We start from the raw sequence: 15,971 nt of genomic DNA on the forward strand, positions 1-15,971 counted from the left end.
TTGTAAGAAACTTGTAATTTATTAAAAGCGGTATTTCAGCCACAGAGTTGGTGTTGGGTTTACTTAACTATGTTGAATTTAAAAGACTTATAAATAAAACAGTGACACTGCTTATTGGATATGCTATATCAAAAAATGTTATTTTGCTGTAGGCTTTTACAACTAGGAATAATCTGTATTTTTTCTTGAGACAGGGTTCCACTTTTTTTTTTTTTTTAGATGGAGTTTCACTCTTGTCGCCCAGGCTGGAGTGCAACAGCGCAATCTTGACTCACTGCAACCTCTGTCTCCCAGGTTCTAGCAATTCTCTTTCCTCAGCCTCCCAAGTAGCTGGGATTACAGGCATGTGCCACCACATCCCACTGATTTTTGTATTTTTACTAGAGACGGGGTTTCACCATGTTGGCCAGGCTGGTCTCGAACTCCTGCCCTCAGGTGATCTACCCGCCTGGGCCTCCCAAAGTGCTGGAATTACAGGGGTGAGCCACTGCACCTGGCCAGGGTTCCACTTTTCATCCAGGCTGGAGTGTAGTGGTACAATCACAGCTCACTGCAGCCTCGACCTCCTGGGCAGAATTGGTCTTCCCACCTCAGCCCCACCAGGCAGCGGGGACCATAGGTCCACACTACCACACCTGGCTAACTTTTTGGTATTTTTTGTAGAGATGGGGTTTTGCTATGTTGCCCAAGCCAGTCCTGAACTCCTGAGCAAGTGATTTGCTCGCCTTGGCCTCCCAAAGTGCTGGAGTTACAGGTGTACGGCACCAAGCCTGACCGGGAATCTATGTTAATATTAATTCAGAACATTCTACATCTTTCAATGTAAAGATTAAACTCTCTTCATATGCGTATTTCTAACATTCCTAATAATCTTGGAAATTCCATAATGCCCCTTTCTCCAGATCAAAGTATGCCCTCCATGCATTTGTTCATAGAGGTAATTTCTCTAAAATTTACTCCATTTGGACCTCAAATAACACAGTGGTGTGCACTGGCATCTTCAAAATCATTTGCAAAGATTTTTCTGTTTTTTTTTGTTTTTTTTTTTTCGTTAAATACTTTTCTCAGTAGATAAAAAAAGCAAACAATTCAGAAATATAAGCAAAGAAGGCTTCCTTCTCACTCCTATCCCTCCAGCCACACAGCTCCCCTTCCCAGAAGGGGCCATGGTTACCCATTCTTGTGAGCTTTTTGCACTACAACAAGCCAAACAATTCTCTGGAAAAAAGTCAATCATTATGGGTAATAAGAAAAAGAACAGAAGGGCCCTATGTTTCTCTGCATCTACTGCTTGCTGTTAAGAAACGTAAGTTCAAATCAATAGCCGGCTCCAGGGTTCATTAATGTTATCTACTTGGTTCTCCTTTAGCAATCTGGACAAGGGATCCATACCTAAGTAACTGAGGGTGGGAACAGAATAAATAAAAAATTGTCTCTGCCTGAGATTAAGGGGCCTTTCCTCACTTTTGAATGCAAAGAAAGCTAAAAATTAAAATATGGATAATCATTACTGTTAGGGAGAAAGACACCTTAACACCAACGCCAAAAATGGTCCAAGAGATAGGCTTTGACATGCAGAGAAATGGGCGTACTGTCTCACAGATTTGTCCCATGGGAGCTAATCCTTTCTCTCTTGCCTCCTTGGTTATCAGGGTGGTCATTAAAAAAAATTTTCAGATGAACATTATTATTCCAATACCAAGGAGAGCTGGCTCCCTTCAGCCAAACCTTTCAGCTCATGACATAAAAAAGGAAAAATATTGGGTGGGGGGGAGGGGAGAAAAAAATATCCAATTTAACAAACCGATATTTTGTACAACTGTTAGACAATCACTTTCAGAGAACCTGCACTTAGCCACTCAACTGTGCTAGGAAAAGCGAGATGAGTAAGACACAGTTCTTCCCTTTCAACAGTCCATTTCTTCCAGCCTGGAGTACACAGCCAGCCCTCAGTCAAGGTTTAGACACTTGTTTTTGGCTGCCCAGACTCCTTTTGGAACTACCTCTGCCACAACTTATGAAAGACAGGAAGTCTCTCCGTCAGCAGAGGAGAGTATACCTGACTAGGTTGATTGGTAAGAATATTTCATCTCTGTAGACGATGACCTCTAGAATTGGACATGTCCCCCAAACAAGGCTGACAGTAATGCTGAAATGGAGAGCTAGAACCTGCCATCACATGAAGGAAGCAGAGGTAGGGAACAACTCCTACTGATACTGTTTAGGGTCCTCAACCCAGCTGTGCCTGGAGAACAGCACTTCCCTATGCCAGCCTTTTCCAATATATAAACAAACACATTATTGTTTCTGCCTAAGCTAACTTCGTATCACTCACAACCAAAAATTTTGACAGACCCACTGGGCAGTGGGACACAGGACAGAAAGTGGATAATTAAGAGGAAGATAGAGTATTTACGCAAAATAATTACAACTGTGAATTGGGTCTAGTAGGAATTTGTAAGATGAAAGTTATTCTAAAAAAATGCTTTGGCCCCCAATTTTTCATTAAGTAAAAAAACAAAAACACTATATGGAGAGTTAAACACCCTAAATACTAAAAGAATTAAGAGAAAGCTCAATTATCTATTAATAATAGACTTAAGATTTGCAAGTGTTTTATTTATGACTGAAAGTAACAAGGTATGGGTGCAATGGCTCACACCTACAATCCCAGCATGTTAGGAGGCCGAATGGGGGAATCACTTGAGGCCAGGAGTTCAAGACCGGAGTGAGCAACACAGTAAGACTTATGTTTGTACAAAAAAGCATGGGTATGGACCTGTGGTCTTAGCTCCACGGGGGCTAAGGTGGGAAGATCACTTGAGCCCAGGAGTTCAAGACTGCAATGAAAAATGATCCTGCTACTGCACTCCAGCCTGGGTGATAAGAATGAGGCCCTGTCTCTAAATAGAGTGTAACTAACCTTTTGGTAGCACATGCCACCTGATGAACTACACGTAAACATTCAATTATTCTTATTATTTTTTTTTTTTTGAGAAAGGGTCTCACTCTGTGGTACCCAGGCTGGAGTGCAGTGGTATGATCACACCTCACTGCAGCCTCAATTCTCCGGGCTGAAGTAATCCTTCTGCCTCAGCCTCGCAAGCAGATGAGACTAGAGGTGGGCGCCACCACATTCAGCTAATTTCTTGTTTGTTTGTTTTTTTAAATTTAATGGAGAAGTGGTCCTCCCTATGTTGCCCAGGCTGATCTCGAACTCTTGAGCTCAAGTGATCTTCCCACCTTGGCCCCAGAAAGTGCTGGGATTTCACAGGTATGGGCCACTGTGCCCAGCCAACATTCAATTTTGGAGAATAACACTGTTGACTGAACTAGCCATACTCTTTCCTATTAGTTTTTGCAAATTATACCCACATCTACTATTTAGGGCCCAGACATTAAAGTTTTTCTAATCCAAGCCCAAATCCTATTCATGTGCTTTCTTACAAAGCAAGAGTCAGACAGCTGGAATGAAAATCTGAGATTCATCCAAGCCCTAGGCTACAGATAAATTAAAACCATATACATGATATATATATCTGTGCAGAAACTTTTCAGTTTAGGTCCCATCTATTTTTAGTTTTGTTGCTTGTGCTTTTGAAGTCGTAGTCATGAATTCTTTGCCTAGACCAACATCCATAAGAGTTTTCCCTAGATTTTCTTCTAGTATTTTTAGTTTCAGTTCTTGCTTTAAGTCTTTTTTCTACCTTGAGTTGATTTCTGTATACAGTGACAGACAGGGGTCTAGTTTCATTCTTCTGCATTATGGCAATCCAATTTTCCTAGCACCATTGACTGAAAAAGGTGTCCTTGTACATTATTTGGGTGATGTATACACTAATAGCCCAGATTTCTTTCTTTTTTTTTTTGAGACAGGGTTTCACTCTTGTCACCCAAGCCGGAGTACAATGGCCCAATCTTGGCTTACTGCAACCTCGCCTCCCAGGTTCAAGCAATTCTGCCTCAGCCTTCAGAGTAGCTGGGATTACAGCTGTGCACTACCAAGCCCAATTAATTTTTGTATTTTAAGTAGAGATGGAGTTGCACTATGTCAGCTAGGCTGGTCTCCAACTCCTGACCTCAGGTGATCTGCCCACCTCAGCTTCCCAAAGGGCTGGGATGACAGGATGACAGGTGTGAGCCACTGTGCCCGGCCCTAAAAGCCCAGATTTCACCACTGCACAATATATCCATGTAACAAAACTGTACTTGCATCCCTTAAATTAATACCAATAAAATTTAAATTAAGAAAAAATCTGATCCTCTCTTCCAGCTATCAAAAGTAAAAACACTCCATGTACTAAGAGGTACAGAGAACCTGGCTTATGAGGAAAAAATATTTTTAAGCTCACTGTACAGCGGAAGGACAATGATACAATATTGATAACTGTGAACTTTAAGCAAAGAGGTAACCAACAACAATTACAATCATTTATGAAACAACTGCTCTGCCAAAAGCCCTGGATCTAATCAGAAGGTGTATTCTGCTTCTTCTGGGTCAGGCAGATGGATAATCCCCCAGCAGATGACAGTCCTAGTTTAGCAGGCTCAAGGTTAGGTCTGCAGGATCTGACACACCAAAAATCGGTGGAGCTTGTGTATGGCAGTTCTTCTGCAGAGCTACCACATCAAGGATGGCACCACAGAGTCTATATTTTCAGGGGTAGAAAAAAAGCAGAAAAGCATTTACCAGTATCATCTGAAAGTAAAACATAACAAAGACAAAACAAAAAGATAAACCTGTTTTAGATAACCAAAAGATAAACCAGCCATAACAACTTTGAACTGGCACAGATAAGCAGAAGAAAAAAACTAGCCTCTAAATCCAACTTGCCCAGAGTGCATTTTAAACGATTCCAAGTGAGGGTCTAGTATGTCATAGTGTGTCCCACTTTCCTTCAACTGCAGGTGTAACTCTGTTACTTTATAATGTTGGGGAACCAAAACCTGAACACATCCCAGAGTGATGACTAATGTATCAGTTATACTAGTGAATGCACAACTTTAATCTCCATTCTAAAAGCATCTCTAATATTACAATGAGAGCTAAACAAGGATCGTTACTTCTTTCTTGTTGATACCTAAACATAAGCTGCACTTAGTCTCAACAAATGATTTTCGTCAAACCTTATTCATTTTTCTTTTGAGACAGAGTCTCCCTCTGTCGCCCAGGCTGGAGTGCAGTGCAGTGATCTCAGCTCACTGCAACCTCTGCCTCCCAGGTTCCAGCGATTCTCCTGCCTCAGCCTCTCAAGTAGCTGGGATTACAGATGCACGTCACCACGCCCGCCTAATTTTTTGTATTTTTAGTAGAGATGGGGTTTCAGGATGCTGGCCAGGCTGGTCTCATTCCTAACCTCAAGTAATTTTCCTGCCTCGGCCTCCCAAAGTGCTGGGATTACAGGCATGAGCCACTGTGCCCAGCCTCAAACTTTTTATTTTTTAAAAACAATAAAACCGTTGTTTCCAAAGGAATGTTAGGTAAAATATAAAAAAGATAAAAACTAGAAGTGCTGAGGTTGAAAGGAAGAAAAGTTCTCTGCACCCAAGAACCTCCATGAAATAGTTACTAATCTAAACTAAGCCCAAGATGCAAATTTATGCAAAAGTGGCAGGTTACTGAAATGCAGAATCTGGGCATAGTGGGCAATCAAACAAAAGCATGAAGTTTGATGGCTATATAGCAGAATTCCGATGGTTTACTGATAATCTTCACCAAATAACATTAGTCTGATTATAGTATGGAGTTATAGGGAATCCACAGTAAACCTAAAGAATCAGAAAGTAAAGTTTACAATATGATTTTTATTTTTAAACATTTCTACACTAAAGTGGTAAAGACAGTCTCTCTGGGATTATCTTTTGCCTAGCGGCGGAAGAAGAGTAAGTGTGGAATCGATGGCTAGGAATGGTTACTACTAGTAAAGAAAAATGGCAGCTGTCAGGATGGGTGCACCGTGGCTCAAGTCTGTAATCCCAGCACTTTGGGAGCCCAAGGCGGGTGATCACTTAGGCCAGGAGTTCGAGACCAGCCTGGCCAACAAGGCGAAAACCCATCTCTATTAAAAATACAAGTAAGTTAGCTGGGTATGGTGGCACATACCTGTAATACCAGCTATTTGGGAGGCTGACGCCTGAGAATCGTTTCAACCTGGCAGGCGGGGGCTGCAGTGAGCTGAGATCACGTCACTGCACTCCAGCCTGGGTAACAGAGTGAGACTCTGTCTCAAAAAAAAAAGAAAAGAGGGTAGCTACATTTTCTAAGTTAATAAAAATTAGGAAGACGATCATGTTACTATGACATAAACAATTTCATTTTTTGATAACATCAACCCAAGTCAATATGTAAGAATTTCAGACCCTTGACTTAAATTACTCCAATTGATGCTGATAAAAGAATTTTTGTACAGATCTTATAACCCCCATTGATGTTTAAGAGTAAGATTTTTGAAGTTTCTTTAAACCAATGATCTACTAAAGAAAGTTAAGTTATGCTGACAATTTTCTAAGAGGGACAATTGTTTGCTTCTCATGAAGAGAATCAAAGCATCAGTTAATGTCACTGCTATCTGTGACAGTACTTTATTTTTAGAAAACAGATTTTGTTATGTCTCTGTGGAAACATTTAGTACCTGTTAAGATAAAAACTAATCAGAAAGAAAACATCAATCCTGGGAAAGCAATACGAAGGGGTACATGTCTAACCTATGGGTCTGCAACCTGGTCTACAGCGTGAAGCTGGAGGAGGTGAAGGAGAGAATTCTGGCCAATAAACCCTGGCTATGAGAACTGGCCAGGACAGCAGAAGTGCATTGCATTGGGCATGCTCAGCTGGACATACAGAAATTGTTGAACTTTTGTTTCAACTTGGAGTGCCAGTAAATGATAAAGACTATGCAGATTGATCTCTTCAGATTGCTGCGTCTGCTGGCCAGGATGAGACTGTAAAAGCCCTTCTGGGAAACGGTGCTCAAGTGAATGCTGTCAATCAAGATGGCTCTACTCCCCTACATTCTGCAGCTTCCAAAAACAGGCATGAGAGATTGCTGTTATGTTACTAGAACATGCGGCTAACCCAGGTGGTAAGGATCATTATGAGGCTACAGTAATGTACCAGGCCCTAGCCAAGGGAAACTGGAAGATGATTCGTATCTTTCTGTACTACAAAGCACCCACAAGCATACAAGACACTGAGGGTAACACCCCTCCACACTTAGCCTATGATAAGAAAGAGTGGAAGAAGCAAAACTGCTGGTGTCCCAAGGAGCAAATATTAACATTGAGAATAAAGAAGAAAAGAAACCCAGCAACTGGCCAAAGGTGGCCTGGGTTTAATAAGAGAATGGTAGAAGGTTAAACAGCTTGGCTTTATTCCTACTTCATATGCTGAAGTGTTATCACCAGTGTCCTGGAAACTGCGTTTGTGCACAAGACGTCACCTAGGAATGTTTTCTCACCTTCAAAGTCTTATAAACATGTTGACTTGTTCCTGCCGAGGTTCTTGTTCTAAACTTACAGCTTGCTTTCCAGGCACTGAATAACTGTTACCATTGTTCTATTGTTGTCACATGTCCTTGTATACTGAAATTTCCGTTAATTCTGAGTAGGTAATTCTGTGGCTGTTGTGAATCTTCGGCACCCTCCTGTACACCTTATATCCGTCTCTGAAATAGAATAGCTCCAATAGCAACAGGCTAGTCGTTCTGCTAGATGGTTCTAGGTGGACCTGTAATGTTCCTCCATAGAGTTAAAACATCCTAACTTGTTTTTCAAGCTCACTCAGGCCTATGCCAAATATTTGGGTTTTTTTTCCAAGCATGAGATTTTATTTTTGTGATAGGAGGAATATTTACATATTTTAGTGGACCAAATTTTAAGTTGGAGGGTGTGCCATAAAATAAAGAAAAACAATAGGCCTGTGTACATGTGTATTTTTTTGTTTTTTGATGAGCTACTTCCCAAGGAAAAATGTATGTTTTTTTTTAAAAAAACAAAAAAAAAGGGGGGGGGAGAGTTTTAAAGTACCTATATTGAGTCACCTTCTATTGAAAAAAAGTCAAGCTTGTTAAAATGATTATTAACAAAATGTATTCTGATTTGTATTTCAGAAACTAAAAAAAGCTGAAAGAAAAAAAATCATTCTCATATTTACACATTTTCTTTCCTTCCTACCTTTCCCTCAGCAACATATTTAATACTTGAGTCGAAAACTGTTGTCACAGTAAAACCCTATTTCTTCTTATAACCAATAAGCCCTTATTGTTACTACTTTAGGATTTACATCCGAAGTGGTGAACATCCTTTATTTGCTTTACATGTGCCACTAGTCCTATATTTAAAGAAAACCAGTTGCAAAAGGTTTATATATTTGCATTTTTAAAAATTAATCTCATATAGCTCTGCTTTAAGATTGAGAGCCCACAGCCAGTCTGGAAGCAATCACCCCACTCAATCTTTTCCTAAAATACACAGCTCTGAACAGGGGTAGCTGATTTCCATTCTCCTATAAGCTTGGGCAAAAGAGCTTCCAGATGTTGGAAACTCTAAGGCCCCTTTCTTTTCCTCTCCTCCTCAATCTCAAATCTACAGAACACGTTAATTCTCACTCTCTGGGGGCAGAACGTTCTTCTGGGTTAGCAGATAAGACTGCAGCAAGAGAGCGTAAAAAAATAAAGTTTAGTCTCCTCTTTCCTTAAGCTTACGGGAAAATGTGCAGTAGTACTGAGGCTAAAAGGGGGATGAGGGAGTTAGAGAACAAGGAAGATGAGAAAGAAAACTACTTTGCAAATGATGACACACATGTACTCAAAGCTAAACCTGAATAATGAACATCAATTATACCGCTTAGGATGATCATATGACAACACTCTTAAATAAAGATAAGCAGCAGGCTGGAAATATAACCAATTTCTGTATTCTTCTATTCTTACTAACTTCATTGGACTTTTATATTCTCCCAGTTTGACACTGCCTCCACAAATACTGATTTTTAAGTTTTTAACTGTATCAATTATTAAATTCTTTATAATTAAGTTTTTATAACAATTTCTTTACTTGGGAGCGTACATTTATGCAAGGTGAAAGATAATCCTTATCTAAATACAGCATCCTGTACAAAAATGTTTGGTCAAAGTAATATGTTTTGTCACTTTCCATCAACGTATGTGAATCCTTTCTACAAAAAACTCTGCTCTAAAAGACGGTCTGATCACCTCAAGTAAGAGGGATAGGGGCACAAAATCCCACCAGACAGCTCATTCCACACTGGACAGCTTCTGTTCACAGGTTTACACTTCACAATGCTGTGTACATGCCCATAGCTCTCGGTTAAGCTATAAGTTCCCAATCACATGACAGACTTTCAAAACTTTAAGACACCCCCTGTTCTCCCAATTAACCAGGATCAGTTCGTCTCACCATTCCTTCTGTGATCTCACAGGCCGCTCTCCAAAGGATAAGCTCCAGCTTGTCAGTCTCCCTGGTTCCCTGGATAAACTGTTATTCGGATGTGACATATTCAGGAGATGGTCAAGTTAGACACCACTACTCCAATTCTGGACATTATCTTATCAATTAATGCTCCTGAAAAGTACATTTGTGTAAATGGCATCCACTTCATACATCTGACATAAAATATATTTTTAAAAATATGCAGTGCCAGGCCGGGCACAGTGGCGCATGTCTGTAATCCCAGCACTTTGGGAGGCCAAGGCAGGCGGATCACTTGAGGTCAGGCATTCAAGACCAGCCAAACCAATGTGGAGAAATCATATCTCTACTAAAAATATAAAATTAGCCAGGTATTGTGGTCCATGCTTATAATCCCAGCTACCTGGGAGGCTGAGGCAGGAGAATCGTTTGTACCCGGGAGGCAGAGGATGCGGTGAGTGCAGACTGCACCATTGCACTCCAGCCTGGACAGTGACAGTGAAACTCTGTCTCAAAAAAAGCAAGCAGTGGCTTTTCAGAGCTTAGCTTGTTCAGCTGGTGAGGAAAGAAATATTTTGGACTGAATCTAAGTAACAATCACCAGTCTTCACTGTCTCCTCAACTGCAGGAATACAAGCATTCTGTTTCTGAAATGAGGGGGAAAAACAAAAATCCAAAAATTAAAGAAACAAATGTCCAGTACAGGCCTTAGGAAAGTCAAAAGACTGAGATTCATCTTCCAAATCACACCATCAACTGAAATCTCTTACGAAAAAGTAGCACTCTGAATCACTGAAAGAGCCTAGGATTTGCCTAATCTCAACTCTTCTCATCTTACAAATTAGCAGCTGAGGTGAAGCAACCGCTTGCCCAGAAGCGAGCTGGGTCTCACGGCCACCCTCCAGACCTAAGATGCAGCACTCCTCTCATTGCCCATGCTGACCAAACTCTACCTCTGACATTCACTAAAAACAAACAGCAGCATGTTCCCTACATACATCTGAAAGTGCCAGAACTTCAATACCCAAGGTTGAAACAGCCTTAAAAAATTAAAAAGCTCAGCCGAACCAGCTGAAGCAGTAATACAGAGATTAAGAATCTGTACACATCTCAGGTCAGTCAGATGATCCCGTCACCTCCAGAGAAGAATTCAGCTCTAAGGACACGTCTTAAATCACTCTTTTACCATAACCATGGATGTCAAGAGTCACTAGTCACATCTGAAGAATCTCTTTCTATCCAAATCATAATAGCTTGTAAAATGAAAACCACAACCTTGGTACCCTTAAAAAACATGACAGCTTTTCAAAAAACAGATGTATCCGATGTCTCCCCGTTATTATCTTCCCATTGTTAAATACTCTAAGCATGTTATTCTGAAAGTCCCTTCGGAAACTGGAGGCTTCCTTTTTTTTTTTTTTTGAAGGGAGGGAGTTGGTAGGAGGCTGGTCTGCTCTCAACTACCTCCAGCTTCCCTATCAAATATTGTTACGTAAGTAATTAAGAAACCAGAACATATGGCCACAAAGAAACTTGTATATCAATGTTCTCAGCAGCATTATTAACAACACCCCCAAAATAAGAACAACTCAAATCAACTGATGGATAAATGAAATGTGGTTACATCCACATAATGGGATATGATTCAGCCATGAAAAGGAATGAAGTACTGACACATGTTCCAACACGGATGAACCCTGAAAACATTATACTAAGTGAATAAAATCAAAAAAGGCCAATATTGTAGGATTCCACTCATGACGTTGTAGAATAAGCAAATTCATAGGGACAGAAAAGTAAAATGGTGGTTGCCACGGACTGAGTAGTGGGAGAAATGGGAAGTTATTGTTTAACAGGTACCGAGTTTCAGTTCTGCAAGATTAAAAAAGGTCTCGAGATAGACAGTGGTGATGGTTGCACAAGGTGAATGTACTTAACGCCATAGACTGTACACTTAAAAATGGCTAAAATGGTGTATTTTATGTATACTTGACTACAATTAAAAATAAATTATTTAAAAAGTGGTTACTGGAAAACGTAAGGCAGCAGTGTTGATTAGGGAAGCAGACAAAATGGGCTTATAATTTAACAACAGGGTAGTCTGGGTTCAAAATCAGAAGCATTTATCACTGATGGGTCTGTTTACCAAAATGTGAATATTAAGCATTCGTTAATATTCCCCAGAACAGGACAGATCCTCTAGAACAAACGGTGGATGTAACACAGCATTTTGACGGCCTCTACGAACTTCCAGACCATTTTGGACACTATAATCATTTAATATGAGTGGTAATACATTAATGGAACCTAGGTACTTAAGAAAAAAACTGGTAGGGAGTTCACGTTCTTGGCAAATCTGCTCCACTCCAAGAGGCCAGGAACAGTATGTTAGTTTTGGCAATGAAGGCCCTGATTCACTCCGCCTTAACTAATAGATTTAATACAGTTGGGGTTTCTTCAGTGAGGCATTCAACTACTTTGTTTTGCAAACGTGAGCATGTGGCAGTAGAGAAAAAATCTTCAGAGAATTTCCATATGTTAAATTTTCAAATCACCTTCAGTTTCCACTACAAAAGTAGAAGAGCAAGAGGAGAGGTCCTGGGAAAAATAAAATGGGAAGCTTTTGAAAGGTAACAGAATGACGAAAAATTTAATTTCAGCACTTTAAGGAAATTTGTTTTCTTTCATGCTGGTGTAGTTAATAGCAAACCAACGATCTAATGGTAAATAAACATCCTGGTTCGTCACATTACCTATCAATTATACAAAAATTATAATCACACTGTGACTTCTAAGTTTTATTTTAAAAGCTCATCACAGGTGATCTCAGAAATTTAGTAAAATATAACCTAAAATAGTAACAGATACGGATGGCATTTATGTCTATAAATTATAATCATTACGTATTATCTTTTAGCACATTCATTTTCCTGACCTCAACTCATGGGCAAAACAGAACCCTAAAATATGCACCAGAACCAGGGTGCCATCTCACAGGTGTGGCTCACAGCTATAATCCCAGCACTCTGGAAGGCTGAGGTGGGAGGCTCCTTGAGCCCAGCAGTTCAAGACCAGCTTGGATAAACATAGTGAAGCCTCTACTTAAAAAAAAAAAAAAAAAGAAAAAGCCAGGTGTGGTGGTGCATGCCAGCTACTCGGGAGGCTGACCTCAGTTGCAGTGAGCAATGATGATGCTCTAGGCTGGGTTACAAAGGGAGACTTTGGGAATTTGCTTGTTTTTTCCCCCTGCTCTCTCTCTAACATCTATGTCAGAAGCAAGAACAAAGTAGGCACTCAATAAATGCAGACTAAATGAATGAATCCGTGCCTAGAAAAGACTTACAGATATGACATCAAATAAATATTTGCAGTAAAAGAGGCAACGTATCAGATGTGTCACAAACTAAATCCTAGGAGGCTTCATAAGAGATTTAGTTCATTCTCAGCAAGGAGGGTGGCAACAGCTACTGAGTTGGGGCCACTAACTTAGGTGGAAAATTTGCATTTACTGCAAAAAACCTCTGGTGCAGTTCCAGAGGCCAGAAAGCAAGCCATTCTAGAAAGTCCTTGCTCAACTCCACTGAGTCAGAATAGCTGCTATGTCAAGCTTCTGAGTAACAAGGAACGAATGCCTGGAAAGACAGGGTGAGGACAGGATGGGGAACCTTGAATGTGAAGCTGGAGTCTGCTGCCATGACTGGTAGGCACTGAGGAGATGCAGCTGATATTGAAGTCGAGAAGGGATATGAGTCTAATGCCACTTTAAGAGGATTAATCTAGTTGTATTCAGCAGGTCCCATTAAGAAAGGTCCAGAGGGCCAGGTGCAGTGGCTCACACCTGTAATCCCAGCACTCTGGGAGGCCAAGGCAGTGGATCACTTGAGGTCAGGAGTCTGAGAACAGCCTGGCCAACATGGCAAAACCTGGCCCTACTAAAAATACAAAAAATTAGCCGGGCATGATGGCAGGCACCTGTAATTCCAGCTACTCAGGAGGCTGAAGCAGAGAATCACTGGAACCCAGGAGGAGGTGGAGGTTGCAGTAAGCCAAGATTGCTCCACTGCACTCTAGCTGGGCAACGGAGACAGACTCTGGATGAAAAGAAAAGAAAGGCCTGGAGGAAGTCAACTAAGTAAAAGATACCACACCTACCCAATGCTCAGAATCACCTGAGGGAGTTTACACCCATGCCACATCTTCTCAATCCGAGAGGTCTGGGAAACCATCACTGCTTTAGGAAATAAGAAGATACTGGGGTGATTGTAAAAGGAGGGGAAAAGAAAAAGGTTCACAGGTGAAGATTATAGCCTAAATAAAAATTTGTGCTAATAATACTGTTTTCAAGGACAAAAATTCACGTATCAGCCATATGTAAGAAATTTGTATCTTATAACTTTAAATTTCCTTACCAAGAGGTACGGTGACAGCGCAGTGAAGTTTTTCTTTGCTAGAAAATAAAGATAAGATGCAGTGGTCTACCCTACAGCTGGACAGATCTGTATTGAAATCCTTGCTCTGCCACTGGCTAGCTTTGTGATCCTACACGTTACTTAACCTCTAGAGGTCTATTTTCTTACAGTGTAACCAGAAGGACGCTACCTCATTGTTTTAATGTCAGAAGGATTAAATGACATGATGCAAGTTAATGCTTAAGACAGTTACCATTATTACCTTAAACCAGATGAGATACTAAAATAATCACTTTGAAAATTCTGAGTTCACACTAGGGCACAACCTCTCCAAAAAGCTCAAACTATTACGCCTGAGAATCAGATGTGGTTGCCATAACATCATCTGTTCCTGTACACATTACAACGTGCTACATGCACAGTAGTGTTTTTACACAATATTTTACATCTGTGTGAGCCATGCATACTCAGGTTAGCACATTCTTAACTTTACAAGCTCAGTGACACTTAAAATGTTTATGCAACATCTGTAACTATCTTAAATAAACCTAGGTGACTTAACGGTTATGTACAAACATAAAGCTGTCATCTAGATTTTGTATATCTTATGTTCTAAAAAAATATATGGAGTCACTGGTCTTTTAGGAAGATTTTCAGACTAGGAGATTGCTGCCCACAACTGGAAAAGCGTGACTGTGTTGCTGCTTATCCTGACACTTTGAGCATTCAGATTTCAGGTAAGAATTCTAGCAGTGACCGCCGGAATTTCCAGTACACCAGTAGAACCAGTTGTTTTCGGGCTGAACTCCTGTAAGAGTTTCAGATCTGTACACAAATAGAGGGAAGATGATGCCTGAGGGACAAGGTGAAAGCTAGGAAGCCAGGGGTCTGGCCCCCTGACCCTTCATCAATTTAAGAGTTCACCTAAAATTGTATTTTGGAAGTGGGGGAAGATGCCTCAGTGCTTAAACAAGAAAAACAGACTGAGGATACTTTATAAAATACCAGTCTAGATAAGGAAGAGTGTGAGGTGAGGAGCATTTGCCAGTTTACTTCACTTTAAATAGGTACTGCAGCAAGGCAGGGGCACAGCATGAAGAGTGATCCTAGCACTCTGCCGCCTACATAAGAACTCCACAGGCATACAGCCACTTGTTGTTGCTGTAAGTGGACAACCTGGCCTTAGACCAATGTAAAAAGGGAAATAACAGCCCTTAAGGGGCGTTTTAGGGGAGGACTCTCAAAAATTGTGTTTTTCCTCGCCATCACACCACGCAGAAGTTCTGACGTCGCCTTCTGTGACCAAACATCTGGGCTTTTTTTTCCCAAGCAGCAGGCACCAGCTGGGTGTCCTCTAACTTGGTTATAGTGTCATATTCCACAAGTTGGGGGCTCAGTCCCCAAAACTGCTCTCCCCTTCTTCAAACACCAACTGGAAGTCTGAGCCTCCAGAACTTCTGATGCTTTAAGCTGGCGTCCCCAAGACCCCTCTCCAGTTCTATTAATTTGCTGGAACATCTCACAAAACTCAGGGAAACACTTACGTTTGCCAGTTTATTCCCTTCCCCCAGGTATAAGGTGCGGCCTTCTCTAGGGAGGGTCTTAAGACCCACAATCAGAAAGCTGGGTAAAGATTAGAGTCTTGCCTTGGGGCAGGTGAAAGGAGAGCAAGAGAAGGTCAGGGAGATTATTTTCTGAGGCCTAACACACCCAATATTCTAACAAAACATGGTAATGGGGTTATGGGTGTTATGAGCCAGGAACCATCGTGGACAAAAACCAGTATGTATCATAACACCACAAAAGGACAAGCAGATATGTCCATTTATAAATTATTTCAGAAGCATGCCAAGTTATCAAAACTACTCAGAAATAATTTCCCACAATAGGAAATATATTTCCTTCACTATTCTTGAGTAACAGAATAATTTATTTAAACAATGTTCTCAGTTTTTAAGCCATCTCCCAAGATCAAGGATTCACCAAAGGTATCTTTTCAAAAGCATTCTTGTACCAGGTTTTGCCACTTGGTAGCTCAATTTTTTTTTTTTTTTTGAGACGGAGTTTCGCTCTTGTTACCCAGGCTGGAGTGCAATGGCGCGATCTCGGCTCACCGCAACCTCCGCCTCCTGG

The 15,971-nt window shown here is 40.8% G+C and overlaps 1 protein-coding gene and 1 pseudogene across 3 annotated transcripts in view; one reads left to right on the top strand and one right to left on the bottom strand.

The window, feature by feature from the left end:
• The window catches only part of LOC108281331 (activity dependent neuroprotector homeobox), a 40,151-nt gene that overhangs the window by 14,958 nt on the left and 9,222 nt on the right, over window positions 1-15,971 (bottom strand). The window contains exon 1 of one of the 3 annotated variants that reach the window (XM_037727247.1): window positions 9,418-9,436. The exons of the other annotated variants lie outside the window; for them this stretch is intronic. The gene's annotated coding sequence lies outside the window, so the exon portion shown is untranslated. Of the gene's footprint in view, window positions 1-9,417; window positions 9,437-15,971 lie in introns of those variants that run through there. 3 annotated transcript variants of the gene reach the window in all.
• On the top strand, window positions 1,549-7,585 carry LOC108281357 (annotated as a pseudogene).

Source organism: Cebus imitator, unplaced genomic scaffold (genome assembly GCF_001604975.1).
Source record: "Cebus imitator isolate Cc_AM_T3 unplaced genomic scaffold, Cebus_imitator-1.0 Scaffold224, whole genome shotgun sequence".
Lineage (NCBI taxonomy): Eukaryota > Metazoa > Chordata > Mammalia > Primates > Cebidae > Cebus > Cebus imitator.